Source organism: Schistocerca serialis, chromosome 5 (assembly GCF_023864345.2).
Source record: "Schistocerca serialis cubense isolate TAMUIC-IGC-003099 chromosome 5, iqSchSeri2.2, whole genome shotgun sequence".
Taxonomy (NCBI): Eukaryota; Metazoa; Arthropoda; class Insecta; order Orthoptera; family Acrididae; genus Schistocerca; species Schistocerca serialis.
In genome coordinates this window covers 760,939,957-760,967,516 of record NC_064642.1, presented here as the reverse complement: position 1 = coordinate 760,967,516, position 27,560 = coordinate 760,939,957, and the positions used below count along the sequence as shown (strand labels likewise).

Below are 27,560 nucleotides of genomic sequence, written 5' to 3'. Positions count from 1 at the left end.
ACGACGACGTCTTGTCACCCCTGACAGTGCACGATGTTCCAGTGTTGCGCCATAGCCGAGGAGGACGCAGATCTGTCCTGCAATGTCACTGGGCAGAGGTGTCGATCTTCTCGGGAAGTGGTCTGCTGGGTGTGACCTGACCCATCTGGTCGTGTTCTACAGCTTCTCGTGCTCACACCCGTTGCACTCCCGAAAGTACTGATTCTACGTGCATCACATTCTGTCATTCCAATAATGCGCCCTCTTTCAGACTCATTGATTTGACGGTACGGTTCGCACATACGTCTGCTGGGGCATACTGCACGTCTGCTCAAGCTACGCTGATCCACTACCTTTGGTTTATAGTGACAACGAGAGCCGAATGTCGATGTTGACCTTGAACTAGCGCGCCGAACTGGTCCAATGCTAATCATTTCTGCAGAACATTCTAATGTACATGTCCTGTGAATATGAACGTCCTATCTCTAGCCGTTCAAGGTGTTCCGTTTTTTTCTGAACATGGTTGTATATGTGAATTATGCGTTACGTGTGATCACGTAGAAATTATTATTTGATTCCGCACATATTGTAACTAATAAAAACTTTTGTTACGAGTTATTGTCAAGTAAAACATATATATATATATATATATATATATATATATATATATATATATATATATATATATATTAATTTAACCGACAGGAAGAAGATGCTGTGATATGCAAATGATTAGCTTTTCAGAGCATTCACACAAGGTTGGAGCCGGGGGTGACACCTACAACGTGCTGACATGAGTAAAGCTTCCAACCGATTTCTCGTACACAAACAGCAGTTGACCGGCGTTGCCTGGTGAAACGTTGTTGTGATGCCTCGTGTAAGGAGGAGAAATGCGTATCATCACGTTTCCAACTTTGATAAAGGTCGGATTGTAGTCTATCGCGATTGCGGTTTATCGTATCGCGACATTGCTGTTCGCGTTGGTCGTGATCCAATGACTGTTAGCAGAATATGGAATCGGTGGGTTCAGGAGGGTAATACGGAACGCCGTGCTGGATCCCTACGGTCTCGTATCACTAGCAGTCGAGATGACAGGCATCTTATCCGCATGGCTGTAACAGATCGTGCAGCCACGTCTCGATCCCTGAGTCAACAGATGGGGACGTTTGCAAGACAACAACCACCTGCACGAACAGTTCGACGACGTTCGCAGCAGCATGGACTATCAGCTCGGAGGCCATGGCTGCGGTTACCCTTGACGCTGCATCACAGACAGGAGCGCCAGCGATGGTGCACTCAACGACGAACCTGGAAGCACGAATGGTAAAACGTCGTTTTTTCGGATGAATCCAGGTTCTGTTTACAGCATCATGATGGTCGCATCCGTGTTTGGCGTCATCGCGGTGAACGCACATTCGACGCGTGTATTCGTCATCGTCATACTGGCGTATCACCCGGCATGATGGCATGTAGTGGCATTGATTACACGTCTCGGTCACCTCTTGTTCGCATTGACGGCACTCTGAACAGTGGACGTTACATTTCAGATGTGTTACGACCCGTGGCTCTACCCTTTATGCGATCCCTGCGAAACCCTACGTTTCAGCAGGATAATGCACGACCGCATGTTGCAGGTCCTGTACGGGCCTTTCTGGATACAGAAAATGTTCGGCTGCTGCCCTGGCCAGCACATTCTCCAGATCTCTTACTAATTGAAAACGTCTGGTCAATGGTGGGCGAGCAACTGGCTCGTCACAATACGCCAGTCACTACTCGTGATGAACTGTGGTATCGTGTTGAAGCTGCATGGGCAGCTGTACCTGTACACGCCATCCATGCTCTGTTTGACTCAATGCCCAGGCGTATCAAGGCCGTTATTACGGCCAGAGGTGGTTGTTCTGGGTACTGATTTATCATGATTTATGCACCAAAATTGCGTGAAAATGTAATCACATGTCAGTTCTAGTATAATATATTTGTCCAATGAATACCAGTTTATCATCTGCATTTCTTCTTGGTGTAGCGATTTTAATAGTCTGTAGTGTATTTTGAAGTAAAGGAAGTAGTTGGAAACAAAAAGAAGAGCAAATAGTCCAAATAATACCTAATATTTATTTTATACTGTCTGTCAAAAGCATAAGCAATAATCGGTGTGTTTGGGAAATTATCGAAATTTTATTGAAGATGTTTTATGCAAATGTCCTGGACTGCGTGGTTTCTGTAGATTTTTCTTCGTATGTGTAGTTTTATTAGTAGCTAATGTCTGTATTCCATTTTGTGGAATAGAAATCCTTCCCATACGTGTCTGCGCACAAAGCATTTTGCGGAAAATAAACACGCTCCATGTGTGTTTGCGCGCTGCGTCACAAGTGATTTACGAGGCGTGCTGTGAAACAACGTGTAGTTTTTTCCGGCAACGTAGTCGCGTAGAGACAATGGAAACTCTCCTGCCGATCATTTTATACCATTAAAACGCTATTTTTAATAATTTGCTATTTTAAAATCCTCCGCAACGGAGAAACTAGTAGTCCCAGAGAGAAAAAAAAAGTAGGACCTTTTGTTGTAGGATATGTACTTTCATTTCGTACTGGTAAACGATTTCGCTAGAACTGCCAGTTTCCCAATTATTCAAGAAAAAGTCAGACGGTTAGACGACACAAGTGGAGATTTTTAGTATGTCGTTCATGACACTTTCCTCTCCTACTATACAACAGTTTGCGACTACACGAATTTTTCCCTTATTTGTTCTTTTTTTGGTCTTCGGTGACTGGGCTATGGAGGCATTTGGTACTTTTAATGATGATCCGTCTGTCGGATGGGGATGTTGACCTCGGTGGTCTCATTGGTGCTGTTGGAGGGAAGTGGACTGTGTGTCGACACTGGATTTCACTCTCCCCATTCTCTCTCATCATCATTGTCATCATACAATGCAAACGCAACACCTCATTATACCCACATCCATTACACTCCACAAATACACTTGCGACACAGCTCTCAATTATAACCAAGGGAAGGGACCACTGTGTGCAAAAGAAAGCACTTGGGAACAAGTAGCTGAACCCACCCTTTGGTGTCTCCCATTCAATTGTGCCGTGCGACTTTACTTTTACATTAAACTTTCTTATTCAAAATTCAGTTATCGATCTCCTGATTGTAATAACATAGTTACTTGTATTATAAACATTTTATTTAAATAAATATGACAAAAATATGATATATACGTAGCATGAATTCCCTGCGATTTCTAGGCAGGTCAAAATTATTTGTATTAACCATGACGTAGCTCAATTGAAACCTCCTCTCCTCTAGTTTTGAAAGAACGATTTTCTTTTGTCAAAAACAATTTGTTTGAAGAAGTTATTGCTGTTAGAATTTTCACATCCTAGAATATTCTTTAGTAAAATTAAGATTTGAATAACCAGTGTACAGCTTAACTGCTTCTTTATGGAAGCCATCCTACAGCCACCAGAATTTCTCACAATATTACTTTAGATCAAATAGGTGTATTTCAGTAGCCTATTCAAACAGAACTTGCTACCAGGTACCAAGATGTATTATTGCGATGTCCGCGTGTACTGCGATAGTGATCACAATGATCCAGCTTTGTATTTTTGTTTGTGATGAAAGACATCTGGCAAGCATTTCACAGAAAAATGCTTAATGTAACTGTCCTATTGCCGACGTATAAGAATATTCTGTGATGTGACTATCTTTACAGGCAGTGGAAAGAGTCATAAAAAAACCATATCCGAATACATTTTGCAGTTTTGTTGCGTTTAAGGAAAACAGTGCAATAAGGATCAAGTTTAGTTTTCCAATGGGGGTCCTTTTTACGGGGTACTATAACAGACGAACAGTCTCGTCTAGGTGACATTACGCAATAGTCTTGTCAGATAACATGAAAACATATCGCTGTTCCCTAATTGTCGAAAAATTTGAATGATTTATACAGAATATCCACCTGTTGTAATAAATGGCGGCTTGTAGCTAATGAGAATAAGTAAGAGATAATGCATGTGAGTAGGAGGAAAATTTGGGTAGCTTTAGAATACAGCATTACGACCAGGGGAAGAAATGCGTAGCGAAGCGGTATGAAGTGACAGTAAAGTCTAGAAACAGTTATAGCAAGACCGATGGCCAGCTGGTGCAGGCTTCACATAGTAGCATAGGTGTCCCAGAAATTTCCTTTCGCTCGAGTAGCTGAAACTGCCAACACCGCAGAATATGTCCGGCAGGGCTGTAATGTGACAACATTGCAGAATATGTTTGCCAAGCCTGTAATTATCGACTTTTTTTCCGGGAGAGGCACAAAATTTTATAGATATTTCCTTTCATTTCGATGAAATATCCGGAACAGTTGTTATACACGATGTGGCATGGAGCATTTTTTTGTTTTTGTGTTTTGAGTGTGATAAGGTAATTTTAGGCGTAAATTACAACTGCTTTCATATCTCACTGTACGAACAACTTCCCTCTCTGACTGGGCCACTGCTGGTCACCTCAGCCTTATGTCGCTGTTAGTGTACCGCCGTGCTCGTTTCCTGAAGTTAATTCAGCTATAATCATAGGTTCTACACTTGCTGAAGAGATGGCATGTCAGCTTTTTTCGTCGATAATGCAACAACTGTGAACGAACTACCACAACGAAATTCAGTAACAAAATCTTCAAAGTGACTCAGAGTTTGACATACATTTGTCCTAGAATAGACAAGTAGCATTTGATAATTATCAGGCTTCTACTAGAATGTCGAACTAACAATAATTATCACATTACATATGTGTTATTAAGTTATTCATATGAGATTCTCTGTCGCTCATGGTAGAACTTAAAGAGTGGGAGCACTCGATGTTCGCCACACAGAAGTTTCCTTTGTATTCTATGAGTTGGAGCAACTAAAGTCCTTCAACACTTTTTATTATGATAGCTCTTCGTTATATTCATATATTTCTGTACATCCACGATCTCTACAGTGTTACCTTTGTCTGCTTTCACAGTTATTGCCTCCTTTCCTGTAATTTTCTTTGTTCACTTAATTGCCACTCCGTCTTTGTTACCTTCATGTTTGTTTCTATAGTTTGATTAAGCCATTTTTCTCCTCATTCTGCTAAAAAACGTTCTTTTTCTATTACGATGTTCCTAATGCATCATGTGTTGTCTTGCTGCTGTTAATGCTATATTTAAGATCTTTCCCTAACAATTATGTTACAGCTTTACTCAGTTCTATATCAGTAAGGTATATTATCCTTGGGTAACAAGTGTGTTAGAAATCTTGACTATGTATATACGTATGTATGTACTTGTGTGGGTGCGCGCGCTTGTGTGTGTGTGTGTGTGTGTGTGTGTGTGAGAGAGAGAGAGAGAGAGAGAGAGAGAGAAAGAGAGTTCTCTTCCAGTTGTTTTCTCATTAACACATTTAACTTGCTTTTTTGTGTTTCTTGCTATTTTGTTTACTTTTTCTTCATCTATTTGTTCTGCTTTCTCATATATGTCATACGGCTGTAAGATTGTGCAGGAAAGTTGCTGTCTGTGAGTGCAAATTGTATAGTTTTTGGTCAAGGTTTTTGCACATTCTTACCTAATTTCATTATTTATCCAATATCTCTGTGCTTCGAACTTACTTTTGTGTGCTACTTAAAAAAATCATTGTTTAACTTTACATAAATGTAGGCCTAATTTGGCATCAAACAATAGTAACACTTTTTGTTGAATTTCAAATTGCTTTTGCCCTGTGGAATAGGATGTGGGTCTTCTTATATATATTGTAGGTCTAGAATGGAAATGCTCCACAGGTAGAGATAATATTGTCAATACTTGGGGCCATCCTTCATCTATTGCAACATCAATGCTCTGTCTAATGTAAACAAGAACAAATACTACCTGCCTTACCTGAAACTAACCTCAATTAGGCCTAAAATCAAAAGTAAGAAAGAGCTTTTTAGCCAGTCAAGATGTCAGCTATATTTTTTTAGTGTAGAACATTGTGAGTTATCATCTTCTACTCTAAAGTGGTATTTGTTGAAGTCAACCATTACTGCTAAAAATCCCTTGAACAGTATTTACAATAAGCCAAGCTACGTGTACATTACAGGCAACACTATCAATGAAATTCAATGTTCTTCACTTCGCATACAGTGACTTAACAGTGCTTAACTGTAGTATATACTAGGTGAACAAACCATTTTACAATTTGAAACTTCCTGGCAGATTAAAACTGTGTACCGGACCGAGACTCCAACTCGGGAACTTTGCCTTTCGCGGGCAAGTGCTCTACCAACTGAGCTACCCAAGCACGACTCATGCCCCGTCCTCACAGCAAGGGTCCCGAGTTCGAGTCTCGGTTCGACACACAGTTTTAATCTGCCAGTAAGTTTCATATCAGCGCACACTCCGCTGTAGAGTGAAAATTTCATTCTAGAAACATCCCCCAGTCTGTGGCTAACCCATGTCTCCGCAATATCCTTTCTTTCAGGAGTGCTAGTTCTGCAAGGTTCGCAGGAGAGCATCTGTAACGTTTGGAAGGTAGGAGACGAGGTACTGGCAGAAGTAAAGCTGTGAGGGAGCGGCGTGAGTCGTGCTTGGGTAGCTCAGTTGGTAGAGCATTTGCCCGCGAAAGGCAAAGGTCCCGAGTTCGAGTCTCGGTCCGGCACACAGTTTTAATCTTCCAGGAAGTTTCATATCAGCGCACACTCCGCTGCAGGGTGAAAATCTCATTCTGCATTTTACAATTTGCTCAGAAATACTTTCTAAAATCGCGTCACTTTCAGCAAACAAGAAATATATTATTGTTGTAACTGTGTAAATGGTGGTAACTTCAAATCATTTTTGTTGCAAAACGTTGAAATCGGAAGTAAAGCCAACCAGAGTATTATGTTGACGTTTCTTTGCGTCACCCAGCAGAGCCGCACACGTATGTTTAGGCACATGCTTGTGGTAGCGTTGCGACGTATCAAATTCCGTGCACCACGTTTCTGTCTCGCTACAGTCCCAAAACCGTGACGGACTGACGGACGTCCATTCGTATTGAAAACAAAGACCAGCCCCAGTGACTGTACCTCAGTGCCAGTTGTAGGGTGTGTACGGATTTAAAAAAAAAAAAAAAAAAAGTGGTCTAGTCCTGTAATCAGTGATTGTAAAGTCCTGAACCTTAAAGCTATGCGGTAAGGAATACTCTTACGACGTAGAAAATAATTTGTGAACACTGCTTGACCCGTCTGTATAATAGAACTGGTTCATCTACATCTACATACATACTCCGCAATCCACCATACGGTGCGTGGCGGAGGGTACCTCGTACCACAACTAGCATCTTCTCTCCCTGTTCCACTCCAAAACAGAACGAGGGAAAAATGACTGCCTATATGCCTCTGTACGAGCCCCAATCTCTCTTATCTTATATTTGTGGTCTTTCCGTGAAATATAAGTTGGCGGCAGTAAAATTGTACTGCAGTCAGTCTCAAATGCTGGTTCTCTAAATTCGCTCAGTAGCGATTCACGAAAAGAACGCCTCCTTTCCTCCAGAGACTCACACGAGTTTCTGAAGCATTTCCGTAACACTCGCGTGATGATCAAACCTACCAGTAACAAATCTAGCAGCCCGCCTCTGAATTGCTTCTATGTCCTCCCTCAATCCGACCTGATAGGGATCCCAAACGCTCGAGCAGTACTCAAGAATAGGTCGTATTAGTGTTTTATAAGCGGTCTCCTTTACAGATGAACCACATCTTTCCAAAATTCTACCAATGAACCGAAGACGACTAACCGCCTTCCCCACAACTGCCATTACATGCTTGTCCCGCTTCATATCGCTCTGCAATGTAATGCCCAAAATATTTAATAGACGTGACTGTGTCAAGCGCTCCACTACTAATGGAGTATTCAAATGTTACAGGATTCTTTTTGCTATTCATCTGCATTAATTCACATTTATCTATATTTAAAGTTAGCTGCCATTCTTTACACCAAGCATAAATCCCGTCCAAGTCATCTTGTATCCTCCTACAGTCACTCAATGACGACACCTTCCCGTACACCACAGCATCATCAGCAAATAGCTGCACATTGCTATCCACCCTATCCAAAAGATCATTTATGTAGATAGAAAAGAACAGCGGACCTAGCACACTTCCCTGGGGCACTCCAGATGATACCCTCACCTCCGATAAACACTCACCATCGAGGACAACGTATTGGGTTCTATTACTTAAGAAGACTTTGAGCCACTCACATATTTGGGAACCAATCCCATATGCTCGTACCTTAGTTAGGAGTCTGCAGTGGGGCGCCGAGTCAAACGCTTTCGGGAAGTTAAGGAATATGGAATCCGTCTGATACCCTTCATCCATGGTTCGCAAGATATCATGTGAAAAAAGAGCGAGTTGCATTTCACAGGAGCGATGCTTTCTAAAGCCATCCTGATGCATGGACAGCAACTTCTCTGTGTCAAGGAAACACAAACCCGCACTCACACCTCACACACACACAATCCAGCACAACTGAAAATGGCCTTAGCATAGTCAGCATTTGAATTGTAAGCTGTAGATAATCATTCCTCAAGGTAGTGATCCAAAACTGAACGATTGTTAGGTTTCTACTTCATAGTGTCCAGCTTTGTGAATAGGGATTTTCCTCACCTGAGTAATCATTGAGTTTAAATGCGAAGGATAATTATGTCAACAGAATCAAGATAATTTGTGAATATCATTTCCAGCTACCATCACAGTAATCTCGAGATCACTCTGCACGATGTTTAGCAAACAGCAATTGTTTAAACAGCCCCGTTCGACCTATCTTGTCTGGATCTGTAGTCTAGTACATGCAAAAAGAAGCTACTTATTATTAACGTTTTGTGACTGCAGCTCAATGTGTAGGTTCTGAAAGGCCAGAATAGTAATGTACTCTAAGGCGAATTCACGATATACAAGAAGATGACGGCTTCCGCGCTAGATGACACTGCCTAAGTAACAAAGAATAATTTGGTTTAAAGCAAAATAACGCAGAAAGAAGTTGGTTAATAAGCACGTATGGTGTTGGCAAACGCAAGTAACTGATTTACAAGCCCACAAGGGTCCTCAAAACAACAGATATGTAGTTCAGTTTCACAATGAGTGATCGAAATATTACGTTCCTAGCACATCAACTTCAAACACAGTAATAAATCTGTGATAGTTTAGGAGTGGATGATAACTTTGAGTCTACAGGACGACGAATTGGAAAGATAGTACGTGGCATTATAAGTACCTTCCATTTAATCAAGTTTGAGCAACCTACGAATTTCCATTTTACCACACAAATGAAAAGTGAAGTAATCGTGAGCAAGAAATGCCGAAATAACCTACCCAATTTACCTAAGCTTCACCACAGCAAGTAATTGAAATGATCTCACCCGATTCTGTAATCACTCTAGAACCTGCACAATACCACAGATCACCACCAGACAAAGACTATCTTCTTCTCAATTCGGAGCACAGAACATGACTCGCCGAATCAGAATACAGAACAGAACATAGCAGAACAGAATGGCGAGTGTTATTTCAAACCAAGACGACCTCGTAGATTCCAACCCACGGAGGCTGCCGACTGACTGAAAGACAAACCGACTCACAAAGATGCGAAATCGCCTCTGTGAACATGCAAAGAGAGATTTATCCATCGATCGAAGCTTAGTATAGCACATGTACATAAAGTATTGCAAAGATAACTGTTGAATTCTACTAAAAGCAAAATATAATGAGAGGAAATGGAAATGCGAATGAACAGGCAGCTTTCACAACAACTAGCACTTGTGCACTACATGAAATCTTAAAATACTGAGGGTGTTACAATACTGAATAGGAGCGGATGGCAACATCCCCATAACTGCTTAGTTCCTCTGCAACATTTGCACATTATCTTTACGAATAAACTGATGGTATAGCACAATTTAAAAGCCATTAAATGAGAAGAAAATAGTACTTGAAGAGCCGGCCGCGGTGGCCGAGCGGTTCTAGACCCTTCAGTCCGGAACCGCGCGACTGCTACGTTCGCAGGTTCGAATCCTGCCTCGGGCAGGGATGTGTGTGATGCCCTTAGGTTAGTTAGGTTTAAGTAGTTCTAAGTTCTAGGGGACTGATGACCTCACATGTTAAGTCCCATAGTGCTCAGAGCCATTTTTGAAGTACTTGAAGACACACTGGCAGTTCCAGGAACAACTCTTCGTCTACATACGATTCTTTCGGCGTGAAATTTTTATTTTAGAGTTTTGGTTTGTCTCAAAAATGGTTCAAATGGCTCTGAGCACTATGGGACTTAACTTCTGACAAAGGAACCTCCCCATCGCACCCCCCCTCAGATTTAGTTATAAGTTGGCACAGTGGATAGGCCTTGAAAAACTGAATACAGATCAATCGAGAAAACAGGAAGAAGTTGTGTGGAACTGTGAGAAAATAAGCAAAATATACAAACTGAGTAGTCCATGCGCAAGATAAGCAACATCAAGGAGAATGTGAACTCACGAGCGCCGTGGTCCCGCGCTTAGCGTGAGCAGCTGCGGAACGTGAGGTCCTTGGTTCAAGTCTTCCCTCGAGTGAAAAGTTTACTTTCTTTATTTTCGCAAAGTCCGTTCGTTCATTGACGTCTCTGTTCACTGTAATAAGTTTAGTGTCTGTGTTTTGCGATCGCACCGCTAAACCGCGCGATTAGTACACGAAAGGATGTGCCTCTCCAACGGGAACCGAAAACATTTGATCGCAAGGTCATAGGTCAACCAATTCCTCCACAGGAAAACACGTCTGATATATTTTATACGATACTGGTGACGGCATGTGCGTCACATGACAGGAATATGTTGTCGACCCACCTAACTTGTACACTTGGCGAATGTGTAAAAAGATTCTTCTACCTTGCCCGATTTAGGTTTTCTTGTGGATGTGATAATCACTCTCAAAAAGTGATGAAAATAAAAAATTAAATTTTTGACTTGAGGGAAGACTTGAACCAATACCTCTCATTCCACAGCTGCTCACGCTAACCACGGGACTACGGATCTCCTGACTTCTTACTCTCCTTGATGTTGCCTATGTTGCACATGGACTACTCAGTTCGTATATTTTGCTTATTTTTTTCATAGTTGCACCCAACTTCTTCCTGTTTTCTCGATAGATCTGTGTTCAGTTTTTCAAGGCCTATCCACTGTGCCAACTTATAACTAAATCTGAGGGGGTGCTATGGGGAGGTTCCCTTGTGAGGTCATCAGTCCCCTAGAACTTAGAACTACTTAAACCTAACTAACCTAAGGACATCACACACATCCATGCCCGAGGCAGGATTCGAACCTGCGATCGTAGCAGTCACGCGGCTCCAGACTGTAGCGCCTAGAACTGCTCGCCCACTCCGGCCGGCTGGTTTGCCTCGCACTGTTTGTTTTGAACAGGAGGACTTTAAGCGACAATGGTCTGTTTCAGGTGAACTGGTGTACCATCCACAACTTTCACAGCTCCGACTGGCAGTATAAATAGGTTCATGGTTCCACACCTGAGACAAACGATGCGGCAGCAGGTTGAGTGTTTGCGTTAATTCTACCATACTTTTGTGTAATCAAGGTTAGATGGCGAATCATTATACACGTTTCAGATCGTCATAAAAAATTGTTGCCCCCATATCTCTAGAGAGAGTTACAAGAACAGGCACTGAGAGCTTACCTCTACAATTTAAACGATATTTGATATCTTTTACTTTTAAAGTGAATGTGAGTAGATAGAAAATTGATTCCCAAGGCCCCATTCATGAAACTGCCCTTGTATTGTATCACTTCAGGTAGTATTCCATTTTAATTATTGCCATTTAAATTTGCCATGACAACTAGTTTATTCGTACAGATAATACACAAATGCTGATTATCATCATATTACGGTGTATTAGAGAGCGCGCTGTCCTCAGTCTAATTTATTTTGTAAACTGGAAGAGAGATATACATTGGCAAGAATCGCGATGTGTTCTGCAGCAGAAATTTATCAGTTAGCTGAAACGAAGAAGGTGGTATAAAAACGAATAATGTAAACAGCTTCTGCGGAACAGTGGCCAGTCAAAAAGGCTAATTACGAAATTACGTGCTGACAGTCAGCAGAGCTGACACTTTTCGTTGCAAAATGCGGTCTGCAGTCGCCTCTAGCCCGTGGGTTACGAAAGTTCGTAATAATGAATGAATGAGTTGGCGGAAGCGTGAATTTCCGGGCTAGGGAACAGCATCCGCCGGAGGCATATGTTGCACGTCATGCAGATAGCACGCGTAGGTACGTACGTCAGCACGGGCTTCCCCTGGTCTACAAATGTAGTTATGTGCCCCTGCGTCGTGCTTTCAGGGGAAGCTGGGTAAGCTCCGCTTATGCGCGAAAACTAGGCGCGGGAAGGCTCACGATGAAAAAATTAGTGATGTCCAGGATTACTTTAGACCCAATTACACGATGCACCGATGCACCTAAAGAGTACATAGAGCAGCCTCTGCGACTCATCGCTACCTTCTATGGTTTCTTCGGCTCTTCATGAAGAATGGGCTGCTATCTCCCGCCCCCCCCCTCCCCTCCCTACCCAAAATCTTCAAACACCTCATTGAAAGCGCCCACGACCGAGTTCAAGCCGGTATAAGGGATTCCATTGGATTGCTACAGGGTGATTCATCACTCCAAATCACTCATTTCAAGTGATCACTCTTTACAGCACCTAAAGCATCGCTTAGTGTGGACACAGAAGTGTGTGGCTTGTGAGGAGCTGCTTGACCTTTCTTTGCAGCTCCCTACGAACAGTCATTGCGTCACCTTGACTGCCGGTAGCACTTTGGAACTCACAACGGGTGTCTTCCACTGAGTCCAGGCGATTTATTTCAAACACTCTCGACAACGTTCGGCGGTCCCTGCGCATCAGAGGGTGGGGCACTTGAATCCGGATAAATGAAAGTTTTTTAAAAGCAAATTTATTAAAACAAAATGAAATGAAAATGAAAATCCTTTTACATAAAAGTAGTGGTATGTTTACTCGATGTAACCACTTTAAGCCGCAATAATCGCCTCCAATCTTGTTCTGAAGCGATCGCACGCACTCTTTAAAACAGCGCTGTCTGTATTCGCGAATCTGTTTCGGTAGCGGTGCGTAGAGAGGCGACATTACTGTGCTTCGTCTTACTGGTAACTCTTTTAATTACGCTCCAAACAAAGTAGTCAAGGGGGTTCAAATCAAAATGGTTCAAATGGCTCTGAGCACTATGCGACTCAACTGCTGAGGTCATCAGTCGCCTAGAACTTAGAACTAATTAAACCTAACTAACCTAAGGACATCACACACATCCATGCCCGAGGCAGGATTCGAACCTGCGACCGTAGCGGTCACGCTGTTCCAGACTGAAGCGCCTTTAACCGCACGGCCACACCGGCCGGCAGGGTTCAAATCCGGCTATTTCGGGGCCAGAACTCCTTTGACCAGAACACGTCAGTGTTATCGGAGAGCCATATTTGGACTAAACAGCTCTTACTGAAACGCCCGCTTAGAAAATTTTTAAAATGACTGTGCTGGAAAACCTCTTACGTTATTTTATTTTCTAACAGCTGAGCAAAACTGAACGTACTCAGACATTTCTCTCTCTACTTACTCTGATAATCACTAAACTGACACACAATATTTTGTAGCGCAACGCAATCTGACTCAATAATCCCTACAAAAGAATGGCCCTGACTAACAATAACCTATACCTTTCATGAATCACTTACCTCACAAAAATCTTCGTTACTCGAACTACTGCAATACAGCGAGCGCCAATACTGCCAGCTAAATAAAATATTCTAACTACTGAAAGCACCAACTACTGATAGGCATAGTTAGCAAATGAAAGATTTTCATAGAGAACAAACAATGTATTTACCTTAATAGTGTTCAAAAGTCATAATATATATCTCAGTTCATGATATCCAGTGTTACAAATTTCCTTTTTCTGACGGACACACGTCCAGATCGTCCGCTCTCGAAACTCTGGCATCTCTCTCCCCACATCCAACACTGCTGGCGGCTCACCTCCAACTACGCAACGCTACACGCTGTTCACATCCAACTGTCCAACACTACAATACCGAATATTCCAACAATGCCATCAGCCACAGACTGCACACAGCACAGTCAGTGATTTTCATACAGAGCGCTACGTGGCGTTACCAACATAAAAACCTAAAGAGCCTACTTACATTATAAGTTCCTCCTCTGCCATCCGACGCAAGGTTCGTTACTGACATTCAATACTGACACCAATTTCCTCAGCGATTGCCCCGGGTCTTCCGAAATCAGCGCCTGAACCTTTTCGATGACTGCCGCAATTCGCGACACGCGTTTCCTCGAATGAGGTTTCCTCGCCGGGTTGGCGAAACCTTCCCCAGACTTCTCCGAAGCTTTATACTTGGCCACAATATCGTAAAGACTTGATCTCGGACCGAGCGAGGTGGCGCAGTCGTTAGTACACTGGACTCGCATCTGGGAGGACGACGGTTCAATCCCGCGTCCGGCCATCCGGATTTAGTTTTCCGTGATTTCCCTAAATCGCTTCAGGCAAATACCGGGATGGTTCCTTTGAAAGGGCACGACCGACTTCCTTCCCCGTCCTTACCTAATCCGATGAGACCGATGACCTCGGTGTCTGGTTTCTTCCCCTAAACAACTCAACTTGATCTCGGGTACCCGAAGAATCGAACTATTTCAGTGGGCGAACGCCCATCGCGAAGACTTTCGACAATCGCGGCTCTTCGGTTTTACTCCGCACTTGTCCGTAACATCTCGACCATTTTCATGATCTGACTGTTTACTAGATGCCCATGGCTTCCAAGAACGCCATTCGCGACCACCGGCGGAACTACGATATGGCCGGAAATTCAAATTGAAATTTTTCCGGAATTAAGCGCCGCCCCCTGTTCAAGTTCTGCCTAGTGTTGGTTTAGTTCTGGTTACTGTTCCCCATTTTCAACTGACACATCAGCAACACTTGGGCAGTTTTAGAAAGGCTGAAATGCCTCCGATGTGTCTGTGACACACGTAACATCCAGTGACTTGACCGAGCGAGGTGGAACAGTGGTTAGCACACTGGAATTGTAGTGGGGAGGACGACTGTTCAGACCCGTGTCCGACCATCCTGATCTAGGTATCCCGTGATTTCCCTAAACTGCTTCAGGAAAATGCCGGGATGATTCGTTTGAAAGGGTTCGGCTGACTTCCTTCCCCGACTAACCAGTGACTCGTCCACATTCGAAGTCACTGAGCAGTCCTCACCAACCTATTCTGCCGTCACCGCTTCTCTACTCACGGCACAGTACCCCCCGCCGCCTTTTACGCTGGCGGGTCCACCTCTGCTGTCCGACAAGCCTTTGTGCCCGCAAAGCGCAGTCGTCGATTCGCACGTGCACCGCTTGACATATGCTGCGACGGACAACTGTTGGGATTTTATTCAACGTATTCTGGCGGTTCAGTTGCGGCGACAGCCGGAGTCTTTCACGCCGGACGAACGCCCAGATACTGTTTACTTTCCCACCGCCAGATCACCTTCAACTGGTTGAAGGTCATGGTGCTTTATTACGTTTTGCAAGGCGCGCCCGAAAGCGCTCTCGACTTGTGCTTTCACCTGACGACGACTGACTGCATTCCACCGCCATGCATTATACCGAACACGACTAGCGAATTGTTTAGCCACCTGCCCATTCTACATCTACATCTATATGATTACTCTGCAATTCACATTTAAGTGCTTGGCAGAGGGTTCATCGAACCACAATCATACTATCTCTCTACCATTTCACTCCCGAACAGCGCGCGGGAAAAACGAACACCTAACCCTTTCTGTTCGAGCTCTGATTTCTCTTATTTTATTTTGATGATCATTCCTACCTATGTAGGTTGGGCTCAACAAAATATTTTCGCATTCGGAAGAGAAAGTTGGTGACTGAAATTTCGTAAATAGATCTCGCCGCGACGAAAAACGTCTTTGCTTTAATGACTTCCATCCCGACTCGCGTATCATATCTGCCACACCCTCTCCCCTATTACGTGATAATACAAAACGAGCTGCCCTTTTTTGCACCCTTTCGATGTCCTCCGTCAATCCCACCTGGTAAGGATCCCACACCGCGCAGCAGTATTGTAACAGAGGACGAACGAGTGTAGTGTAAGCTGTCTCTTTAGTGGACTTGTTGCATCTTCTAAGTGTCCTGCCAATGAATCGCAACCTTTGGCTCGCCTTCCCCACAATATTATCTATGTGGTCTTTCCAACTGAAGTTGTTCGTAATTTTAACACCCAGGCACTGAGTTGAATTGACAGCCTTGAGAATTGTACTATTTATCGAGTAATCGAATTCCAACGAATTTCTTTTGGAACTCATGTGGATCACCTAACACTTTTCGTTATTTAGCGTCGACTGCCACCTGCCACACCATACAGCAATCTTTTCTAAATCGCTTTGCAACTGATACTGGTCTTCGGATGACCTTACTAGACGGTAAATTACAGCATCATCTGCGAACAACCTAAGAAAACTGCTCAGATAGTCACCCAGGTCATTTATATAGATCAGGAACAGCTGAGGTCCCAGGACGCTTCCCTGGGGAACACCTGATATCACTTCAGTTTTACTCGATGATTTGCCGTCTATTACTACGAACTGCGACCTTCCTGACAGGAAATCACGAATCCAGTCGCACAACTGAGACGATATCCCATAGGCCCGCAGCTTGATTAGAAGTCGCTTGTGTCAAAAGCTTTTCTGGAAATCTAGAAATACGGAATCAACATGAGATCCCCTTTCGATAGCGGCCATTACTTCGTGCGAATAAAGAGCTAGCTGCGTTGCACAAGAACGATGTTTTCTGAAACCATGCTGATTACGTATCAGTAGATCGTTCCCTTCGAGGTGATTCATAATGTTTGAATTCAGTATATGCTCCAGAACCCTACTGCAAACCGACGTCAATGATATAGGTCTGTAGTTCGATGCGTTACTCCTAATACCCTTCTTAAACACTGGTGCGACCTGCGCAATTTTCCAATATGTAGGTACAGATCTATCGGTGAGCGAGCGGTTGTATATGAGTGCTAAGTAGGGAGCTATTGTATCAGCGTAATCTGAAAGGAACCTAATCGGTATACAATCTGGACCTGAAGACTTGCTCGTATCAAGCGATTTGAGTTGCTTCGCAACCCCTAAGGTATCTACTTCTAAGAAACTCATGCTAGCAGCTGTTCGTGTTTCAAATTCTGGAATATTCCATTCGTCTTCCCTGGTGAAGGAATTTCGGAAAACTGCACAGCCGTCGGTAACAGTACCATCGGCACTGCGCAGCGAAGGTATTGACTGCGTCTTGCCGCTTGTGTACTTTACATACGACCAGAATTTCTTCGCCCATTGAGGCGTGCCGAGTACTAGAAGGTGCACTTGAAGATGACTCACGGAACTTGATTGATCTTCAGAGAAAACGGTTAAGAGGGAGTCCCCCCCCCCCCCCCCCCCCCGCATTAATATGCGCGAAGACGACTCGAAAGCTTCTGATGGCGGTAGCAGAATTCGGTGGGAAAATAAATAAATAATTTTTTTTCAAATAAAGCTCTCTTTATCCTGTAAGACCCTTTCCTTCCTTGGTTCCGGGAGGGCAGGAATGGGTCATATTTTTGCCAGGCCTCGAAAGGTGACCCCTGGCCTCTTTGCCGCCGACCCTCCTCTACACACATCAAAAAAAGTTTTGCATCACCTCGGTTCCGAGAGTTCCGGAACCCGTACAGAAAATTGGAATAGAGATCGCCATGAACATCATTTCCGCCCTTTTTATTGCTCATGGAAACCACACGTTGCATGTTGTACCACCACACAGCGACATCTTCAGAGGTGGTGGTCCAGATTGTTGTACACACCGGTACCTCTAATACTCAGTTGCACGTCCTTTTGCATTAATGCATGCCTGTAGTCATCGTGGCATACTATCCACAAGTTCATCAAGGCACTGTTGGTCCAGATTGTCCCACTCCTCAACGGCGATTCGCCATAGATCCCTCAGAGTGGTTGGTCAGTCACGTCCTCGATAAACAGCCCTTTTCAATCTATCCCAGGCATGTTCGATAGGGTTCATGTCTGGAGAACATGCTACCCACTCTAGTCGAGCGATGTCTTTATCCTGAAGGAAGCCACTCACAAGATGTGCACGACTGGGGGCGCGAATTGTCGACCATGAAGACGAATGCCTCACCAATATGCTGCCGATTTGGTAGCACCATCGGTCGGAGGATGGTATTCACGCATCGTGCAGCCGTTACGGCGCGTTCCATGAGCACCAGCGGCGTACGTCGGCCCTACATAAGGCCACCCCAAAACAGCAGGCAACCTCCACCTTGCTGCACTCGCTGGACAGTGTGTCCAAGGCGTTCAGCCTGGCCGGATTGCCTCCAAACACGTCTCCGACGATTGTCTCGTTGAAGGCATATGCGATACTCATCGGTGAAGACAACGTGATGCCAATCCTGAGCGGTCCATTTGACATGTTGGGCCCATCTGTACCGCGCTGCTTGGTGTCGTGGTTGCGAAGATGGACCTCGCCATGGGCGTCGGGAGTGAAGTTGTGCGCCATGCAGCCTATTGTGCACAGTAGCACGACGTCCTGTGGCTGCACGAAAAACATTATTCAATATGGTGGTGTTGCTGTCAGGGTTCCTCCGACGCATATTCCGTAGGTATCGGTCATCCACTGCAGTAGTAGCCCTTGGGCGGCCTGAACGAGGCATGTCATCGACATTTCCTGACTATCTGTTTCTACCCCATGTCCGAATAACATCTCTTTGGTTCACTCCGAGACGCCTGGACACTTCCCTTGTTGAGAGCCCTCCCTGGTACAAAGTAAGAATGCGGACGCCATCGAACCACGGTATTGACCCTCTAGGCACGGTTGAACTACAGACAACACGAGCTGTGTACCTCCTTCCTGGTGCAATGACTGAAACTGATCGGCTGTAGGGCTCCCTCCGTCTAATAGGCGCTGTTTGTTTACGTCTTTGGGCGGCATTAGTGACATCTCTGAACAGTCAAGGGGACTGTCTCTGTGATACAATGTCCACAGTCAACGTCTACCTTCAGGAGTTCTTGGAACCGGGGTGATGGAAAACTTTTTTCATGCGTGTATATAAAGTGATTATGCGATTAGTTTCATAAACGCGACCTCTCTGGATCGATTCTCCCTACCGGCACTTTTTTTCACTTTACAAAAAATAAAATAAAAAGTGAAGCGAGGAAATGCCGTGTGGAGTAGATATGCAGATTCCCCGATGTTCAAAAACACAAAGGTAGGCTACACTAGACTGCACATTATGCTACGCAAAAGAACGCCATTCCGTACGTTTATGTCCAGGCTTATCTTCACAGAGCCGGTACGTAAACGTACGAGCAACTTCACTTTAGAGAACATGCTCAAGGTGACCACCTTGCAGTCGCAATTCCTTCGCCACTCGCTGGATGGTACTTTGTTGTACCCTACGCAGCATTGCTGCGCCTATCATAGACAGAACGACATGCACGCGAACTATTAGGTGGAGTGGGTGCAGTGTTACAAATCTGTTCCTTTCCAAGTGTCCCCACAAACAAAAATCCGATAGATTAAGATCTGGGGAAAGTGAAAGCCAGAAATTGGATCTCCATGACCAACCCATTTCCCTGGAAACGCTTCATTTAAATAGACGTGCACATTAGTTCCACTATGTGGCGGTGCACTATCATGCCGAAATCATAGCTGTCCCTGAACACCAACTGGAGCATTTTCTAACGGGTCAGGCAATGTATTGGGAAGAAAAAAAGAAAAAAAAAAGCGCAAGTTACGACTACACTCAACTAGTCCACCAATAGGTAAGTTTTGTGGGAAGATAACGAACATTTTTATGAATCGCCTGATGTGGACTGACGAATCTAACTTTCTTCGTGAAGGTATTTTCAACCTCCACAGGTGCCATTATTGATCGGAACACTGTCCATCTGTCACCCATGAACGTGGCTTTCAGACAGTGTTTTTTCAGTGGTTTCTACAATCGCTCCAAAACTCAGAAAACGTATGTGCTCTCAGTAATCCGTGACAAGTCTTCTTTGACAACAGACAAATGGTAAACCATTGTTAAACCTTTTGGCGGGACTATGTTTTGCTAGATACACTTTAGATTCAGTAGTTTACCATTTGTCTGTTGCTAAAGACGACTTTTCACGGATTGCCGAGACCACACACATTTTTTTCAGCTTCACGAATAAAGTTAAATTCATCAGTCCACATCACGTTGTTCATAAAATGTTCGTTCTCGTCCACTTGACGCAAAAGCCATTCACGAAACTGTACTCATCGAATGCTGTCTTCTGGCCGCCAGTGTCGAGTTAACGTGTAATGACATGGGTGGGATTCTTCTTCGTGCAACACTTCGAAGACTAGTCTTCGAGATGTCTAGAAGTGCCTTGGGGTATCGCGGGGACTTCGCCGAGCTGACTGACGAACAGTTTCAAGAATCGCGTCCTTTGCAAGAATCGCGTCCTCTGTTTGTGGAGTGCGTCTAGCCCTGGACGACCTCTGCCCATTACTTGTGCATGAAGCTTAGGTGTTTCACGAAGGCTTTGATCCAGGAGACGAAAAACATTCTTATCGGGATGGCGCCTTTGAGGGTACCGAACAGCATTCGCAGGAGCAACAGAAGCAGCAGTTTGGTTATCGGATGCACCCAGCAGCAAAAGCATATCGACGTATTTATCGTTTGTGTACTTCATCAGGAAGCCGCCCTGCATGAAATTGACAATACCAGTTACGATTGTGCACTGCGCAGTTAGTAGACTCATGCATTGCAGTTTAACGAATCCCATTGTTTGTGATAGACTATTCTCCTGCTTATAAACGACGAGAACTAGGGAAGGGAAGTCTAAAAAATAAAATTAAAAAAAACCTAATGAGAATTCGAACGATAGCTCCTGTGTGGACGTGGATTCGATGTGCTGCCAGTCTGCTGAGTGAGCTACGACTGCTGGTACGGTAGTGAGGGGCTGATACTCGTCCCTCTGGACATTGCCATGCGCTGCAAGATGTGACAGTGTTGCCAGATCATCATTTTAATACGTGGGTTGCAAAATGCACTCATCTGACGTTGCTAATTTGGATGAGGAATCGCATGCCCACCCCGCAAAGCGGCATTTTTCTTCACCCTGTGTAATAACAAAAATCTAGTAAGAATGGATGATAATAGAGTCCTTTAGTAACCAAATAACAGTTCATAGTGGAAGTTGTCAACGGTCATACTGTAAATTCTTTACACTCCTGAGAAGTGAAAGAGTAGGAAACCTGTCTTTCAAACATTTCAGGACATACACATTTATTTGCTTGAGAAAATATATGTTGCGGCGTAAAGTCAAGCGCCGGAACGCAAGTCGGGGACGATAGAGAAGAGAGAACTATGAAGATGACGTCAGCAAATTGCACGCTAACCGACCGCTTTCCAGGCCGACAACGCGACAGCAGCGGCTCCTATGTGAAGAGGACATAAGCGTCGCGCCTGACTGATGGCGGCCCAGTTTTACGAGAAGCTTCAAGACCAGCGACCTAAACAGAAGCGTCAGGCTCATTGCTTTGCTCATACATTCTACGTAGCTCAAACTTGGAATTGTTATACTGAAGAGATTTCTAATTTTGTCTGTCGCCCTTTGCTTGCGACAAATAATTAAACTCATTAATACGATTTGCTTGAATTGTTGTCCAGCGATCCGAGAAAGCATGGTTCCTAGACACCCCATATTCGACGACCAGGCAGGATGCAACAGTGTGTACTTGCAGTCACATCAAACAATATCTAGAATGCAGTACATAGGACATTTTGCTTTCTCCTTTTATTTCGTTTTCTTTCTATGTGCCAAATAAAAGCAAAAATTATTTTCCTGAACAAGTAGTTCTGAGTTTTTCACTGTTGAAATAGTTTGCTCTAAAGCTCGCTTATATATTTACGTTCTCAGAGATGGGCAGTGTAGCCTTTTCTCCGTAAAACGTACACTCATGCTCATAAATTAAGGATAACTGCAGAATGTGGTGCCACACAACGTGGCACTACACAAAACTGGCGATAATAGCATAGGCACATAGGGAACACACACGACACAGATCTGTAAGCCCACGGTCGAGAAAACCGTCCCGAAGCACATGTGCTACAAAACACCACTGTTTCCTGCGCATGTACCCCGACATCAGTATGGGGTATGATCACCATGCACACGTAAACAGGCCGCACAACGGGTTGGCGTACTCCGGATCAGGTGGGCGAGCAGCTGCTGGGGTATAGTCTCCCATTCTTGCACCAGTGCCTGTCGGAGCTCCTGAAGTGTCGTAGGGGTTTGAAGACGTGCTGCGATACGTCGACCGAGAGCATCCCAGACGTGCTCGATGGGGTTTAGGTCTGGAGAACAGGCAGGCCACTCCATTCTCCTGATATCTTCTGTTTCAAGATAGTCCTCCACGACCGTGCGTTATCATCCATCAGGAGGAAGGTGGGACCCACTGCACCCCTGAAAAGGCGGACATACTGGTGCAAAATGACGTCCCGATACACCTGACCTGTTACAGTTCCTCTGTCAAAGACATGCAGGGGTGTACGTGCACCAATCATAATCCCACCCCACACCATCAAACCACGACCTCCATACAGGTCCCTTTCAAGGACATTAAGGGGCTGGTATCTGGTTCCTGGTTCACGTCAGATGAAAACCCGGCGAGAATCACTGTTCTGACTATACCAGGACTCGTCCGTGAACATAACCTGGGACCACTGTTTCAATGGCCATGTACTGTGTTCTTGACACCAGGCTTTACGGGCTCTCCTGTGACCAGGGGTCAGTGGAATGTACCTTGCAGGTCTCCAGGCGCATAAACCATGTCTGTTCAGTCGTCTGTAGACTGTCTGGAGACAACTGTTCCAGTGGCTGCGGTAAGGTCCCGAGCAAGGCTACCTGTAGTACTCCTTGGCCGTCTGCGGCCACTGATGTTGAGATATCGGTCTTCTTGTGATGTTGTACACTGTGGATGTCTCGTACTTTAGCGCCTGTACTCGTTTCCTGTCTGCTGGAATCGTTGCCATAATCTTGAGATCACACTTCGTGGCACACGGAGCCCCCTTGCTAGAACCTGGTATGTTTCACCAGCCTCCAGTCGCCCTAGTATTCTGCCCCTCATAACGTCATCAATATGTGTTCTTTGAGCCATTTTCAACATACAGTCACCATTAGCACGTCTGAAAACGTCTGCACACTTGCTGCGCTGTACTCTGACATGCACCAACACACCTCTGCGTATGCGGACTGCTGCCAGCGCCACCGTGCGACGACCGCAGGTCAAATGCACCACATGGTCATACCCCGAAGTGATTTAAACCCGCAAACCGCCCACCAGAGCTTTGTTTCACAATGTATCAGCATTATCCTTAATTCACGAGCATGAGTGTAAATTCGTTTTTGCTTTAAGGTATTTCGTCCCTCTTACACGACAAACTAGTAGGAAAAATCGTCAGCACCTTTTGCAGCTTTCCAATGTGTCACGAAAAAAAAAAACACAGTAAAGATTGAGAAGACACGACAGCACAAAATGTATTTCTATAATAGGAGTGGGCGAGGCTAGAATAGGTTAACTCCCGATGTTAATAGACGCCGCCAAAGTTCCTTGCTTCTGCGCGTGCACAATGTGCAGCATACTCGGAAATTTAGAATTCCACATTCTGCACAATCTACAAGGTGTTTCCGTAACAGCGTGCAAAAATGTTACAGGACATAGACAATGCTCCACTGAACAATTTGAGACAGGGAACCTGGGGTACGGAGAAGCCATCTTAAGGAGATATAGAAGTAAACTTCTCTACCGCTTCACCTAGCATTACATTTTCTCCGGTTTATTTACAACTAACATGCGTACAAATTTACACGTACTGTGCTGTTTATTTACATGTACATTCTTTATTTCCTGCAAGGATATAAGGAGGACGAGCCTAATTACTAGGAAGTCACGGTGCAGGTTTTGTTTACTTGTCCATAGGTGACTGTTGTATTTCCATTGTCCATGACAGAACGTGCTATGAATCAACGACAGACGTCATTCAACATGACGGTGCACCGCCTCACTTCAGTGTGGATGTCCGCAGCTATCTCAGTGGTGTATTTCCTGGTCGCTGGATTGGAAGGGGAGGTCCTATTCCGTGGCCAGCGAGGTCACCTGACCTGAATCCCCTTGATTAGTTCACTTTTGTATGACCGAGCGAGGTGGCGCAGTGGCTAGCACACTGGACTCGCATTCGGGAGGACGGCGGTTCAATACCGCGTCCGGCCGTCCTGATTTAGGTTTTCCGTGATTTCCCTAAATCGCTCCTTGCAAATGACTGGATGGTTCCTTTGAAAGGGCACGGCCGAATTCCTTCCCCGTCCTTCCCTTATCCGATGGGACCGATGACCTCGTAGTTTGGTTTTTTCCCCCAAAACAACCCAACCAACTTGTGTATGAGACCCCAGTGGATACGGAGACGCATTTAGTTGCCGGATGATGTGATTCAAAACACACCAGGGATATTTGTCAGGATGCCTCAAATCTTGTTCGCTGATGTAATGCTTGCATTGAGGTTGATGACTGCAAGCTTCTGCAGATTTCGTTGCGTCAGTGATGGTATTTGCAGTTAACTGTAACTAATGTAAATAAAAGGGTACACAGTTATGTGATTTTATTCGTGTTACGTCCTTAAGGTGGCTTCTCCGACCCCAGGTTCCATATCTCAAATTGTTCTATGTCCTGTTACATTTTTGCACACTGACGTCATAAACGCACTCGCATCGTGATTGGATGCTGATTTACATGCATGCACGAAAGGTACACTCTCTTCAAGTACTCAATTTTGATGAGCAAGTCGCTCGAGTGAAATGGGCTTAAGAGAAATACCAGCAACGTAGCATACAAGTTCATACATAAAAATTTCGATCCATACCTCTGAAGAGTTCTAAATGAAATTCCAAGTTTAATTAAAATCAGTTTACTGATTACTAACACCAGTAACCCCTCCCCCTGGCCCGATTCTCTAAAGAATGAACTCCCATGCATAAAGCAGCTTTAAAAGTCTCACTGCTGTGCATATGAGTTAATGTATTAAAAATTAGGCGCCTAGATGTGGAAGCTCTATGGTTAAAGACGCAGAACCCTAATTATCCACGTTTCTCAATGTTCATGATATCATATCTCCTGAACCATGTGTCGCATTATGACACATAACTTTGTAGATGTATTCAATGGTGTTCGTGGATACAAAATGTGTTACGAGTCAGATTAGTAGTAAAGGTGTAATAAATTATAACATACTATTTGATGTTGAAGTTGTACTACATGAACAGCGAAAATGTAGTAAGTGATCAAACACTTTTTCTTTCATTATTTTGTGGCGGGTGTCAGCGAGAAAAAAGTTTCTACAAGATTTGAGATTATATGTAAAGTTTGTTGGAAGCTGGTACGTGCTCTCATTCTCAAATACTAATAAATATTGTCTGGGTGATTTGCGTGTCGTGAATTACCCTGCCACAACACAGACACACAGTTTCGAGGTTAAATACTTGATTTGTTGAGTTAAATCTAGAACGTAAGATTGTACCTCTTAGAGATTACGACAGCATTTTCAATTTCTAAATCCAGCCAATAATATTAGCCCATATGAAATAAAAAAATAAAGCTTCTGAAACGAACAGAAAAATCAGTTACAGTGTTATTTCTCGACACTTCTACGTCTACGAAGATACTCCGCAAGCCACAGTATGGTGCATGGCAGAGGGGACCTTATACCACTACTAGTCATTTCCTTTCTTGTTCCGCTCGCAGATAGAGGGAAAAACGACTATCTATATGTGTCCGGACGAGGTCTGATTTTTCTTGCCAACGTGTTCCTTACGCGAAATGTACTTTGGCGGCAGTACAATCGTTCTGCAGTCAACTTCAAATACCTGTTCTCTTAATTTTCTCAATAGTTCTTCGCGAAAAGAGCGTTGTATTCCGTTCAAGGATTCCCATTTGAGTTCACGAAGCATCTTCGTAACACTAGCGTGTTGATCGAACCTATCGGTGACAAATGTAGCAGACCGCATCTCGATTGCTTCGATGTGCTCTTTTAACTCAACAGCACCTGGCGAGGATCCCAAACATTCGACCAGTACTCAAGAATGGGTCGTACTAGTGTTCTGTACGCCGCCTCTTTTACAGGTGAACCACAGTTCCCCAAAATTCTGTGGTGGTCAAACGGCGGTATGTTTGAATGATTCTCATGGGTGAACGATTTATTAAACGAGAGGTTTAAGACTTCAACTTTTGTTTTTCTGTCTTCTAGTGCCATACCAGACTTTTCAACGAGTGAGTAGAGGAAAGTCCTAGACCCACTCAGGAATTTTAAATAGAACCAAAATTTTCTCGGATTCTTTGCCAAATCTTTTGCTAACGTATTACTATGGTAGTTGTTGTAAGCTTCGCATGTAGATCGTTTAACAGACAGACGAATCTCTACCAACCTTTGCCTGCCGTTATTTGCACGTTCTCTTTTGAATCGAGAGTGCAACAGCCTTTGCTTCCTCAGCGTTTTCCGAATGTTTTTATTAAACCACGGTGGTTCCTTTCCGTCCTTCATGCACTTACTAGGCACATACTTGTCCAGAGCACGATTTACAGTCTGTGTAAACTTTGGCCATAATTCCTCTATGTTCATTTTATTGGAAATAAATGATGTCAGTTTGGTGTGTGCTGATCTTCTGCTGTTCCTTACAGAAACAATCTCCTAGCCTTCTTGACTGATTCATTAACTTTCGTGAGCATGGTTACTATGACGACATCATGACCACTAATTCCCATCACTATACCGACACCATCGATATGGGCAGGCCTGTTTCACAAGGTGTGAAATACTTCCACTGCGAGTGGGCTGTCGAACTAGCTGCTCAAGACAATTTTCGGAAAACGTGTTCAAAAATACTTCCCAAGACTGCCTGTCCGTACGACCTGTAATGAATCCATAGAAGTCCCTGTTTGTACTCGGTAGGTTAAAGTAGCCTCCAACTAATATTGCATGATCTGGGTATTTCCACATACTGGGCGTAGAATTTCTTTTATTCGATTCCAAGACTCTCAAAGCAGAATCGAGTGGTCCGATAAAATATGTGTTAATTAGCATAAGTTCACCTAGACGTTTTACACCCTGTCTGATAACTTAACAGGCAGAATCAGTTTCGATCTCGACAGACACAATATGTGTTTTCACTGCAGAGAACACTCCCGCTCCTAAGGCGTCTAATTTGTCTTTCTGATATAAGTTTCATGCCTCTCTAAACATTTCAGAGCTTTCTTCTTCGTATTTGAACTAGCTCTCAGTTTCGAGAATATTTTGAGTGCGGCAGCTTACTGGAATACTTTTGTCGAATGTTTCTACACCTAATTACGGAGTAAGTAGTTAAGAGCTAATCAAACTGTTCCTCTGAATGCATTTGAACAGATGGCTCCTTTCCTGACGTATTCACATTCGTACGGCTTCGATATAT

At 44.1% G+C, this 27,560-nt stretch overlaps 1 long non-coding RNA gene and 1 other non-coding gene across 2 annotated transcripts in view; both read left to right on the top strand.

The window, feature by feature from the left end:
• Nucleotides 1-27,560, top strand: part of LOC126480775 (uncharacterized) — a 159,417-nt gene that overhangs the window by 27,692 nt on the left and 104,165 nt on the right. The window lies entirely within an intron of this gene.
• On the top strand, nucleotides 6,553-6,627 carry Trnas-cga (transfer RNA serine (anticodon CGA)). Its single transcript has one exon. It is a non-coding gene; the product is annotated as a tRNA-Ser (tRNA).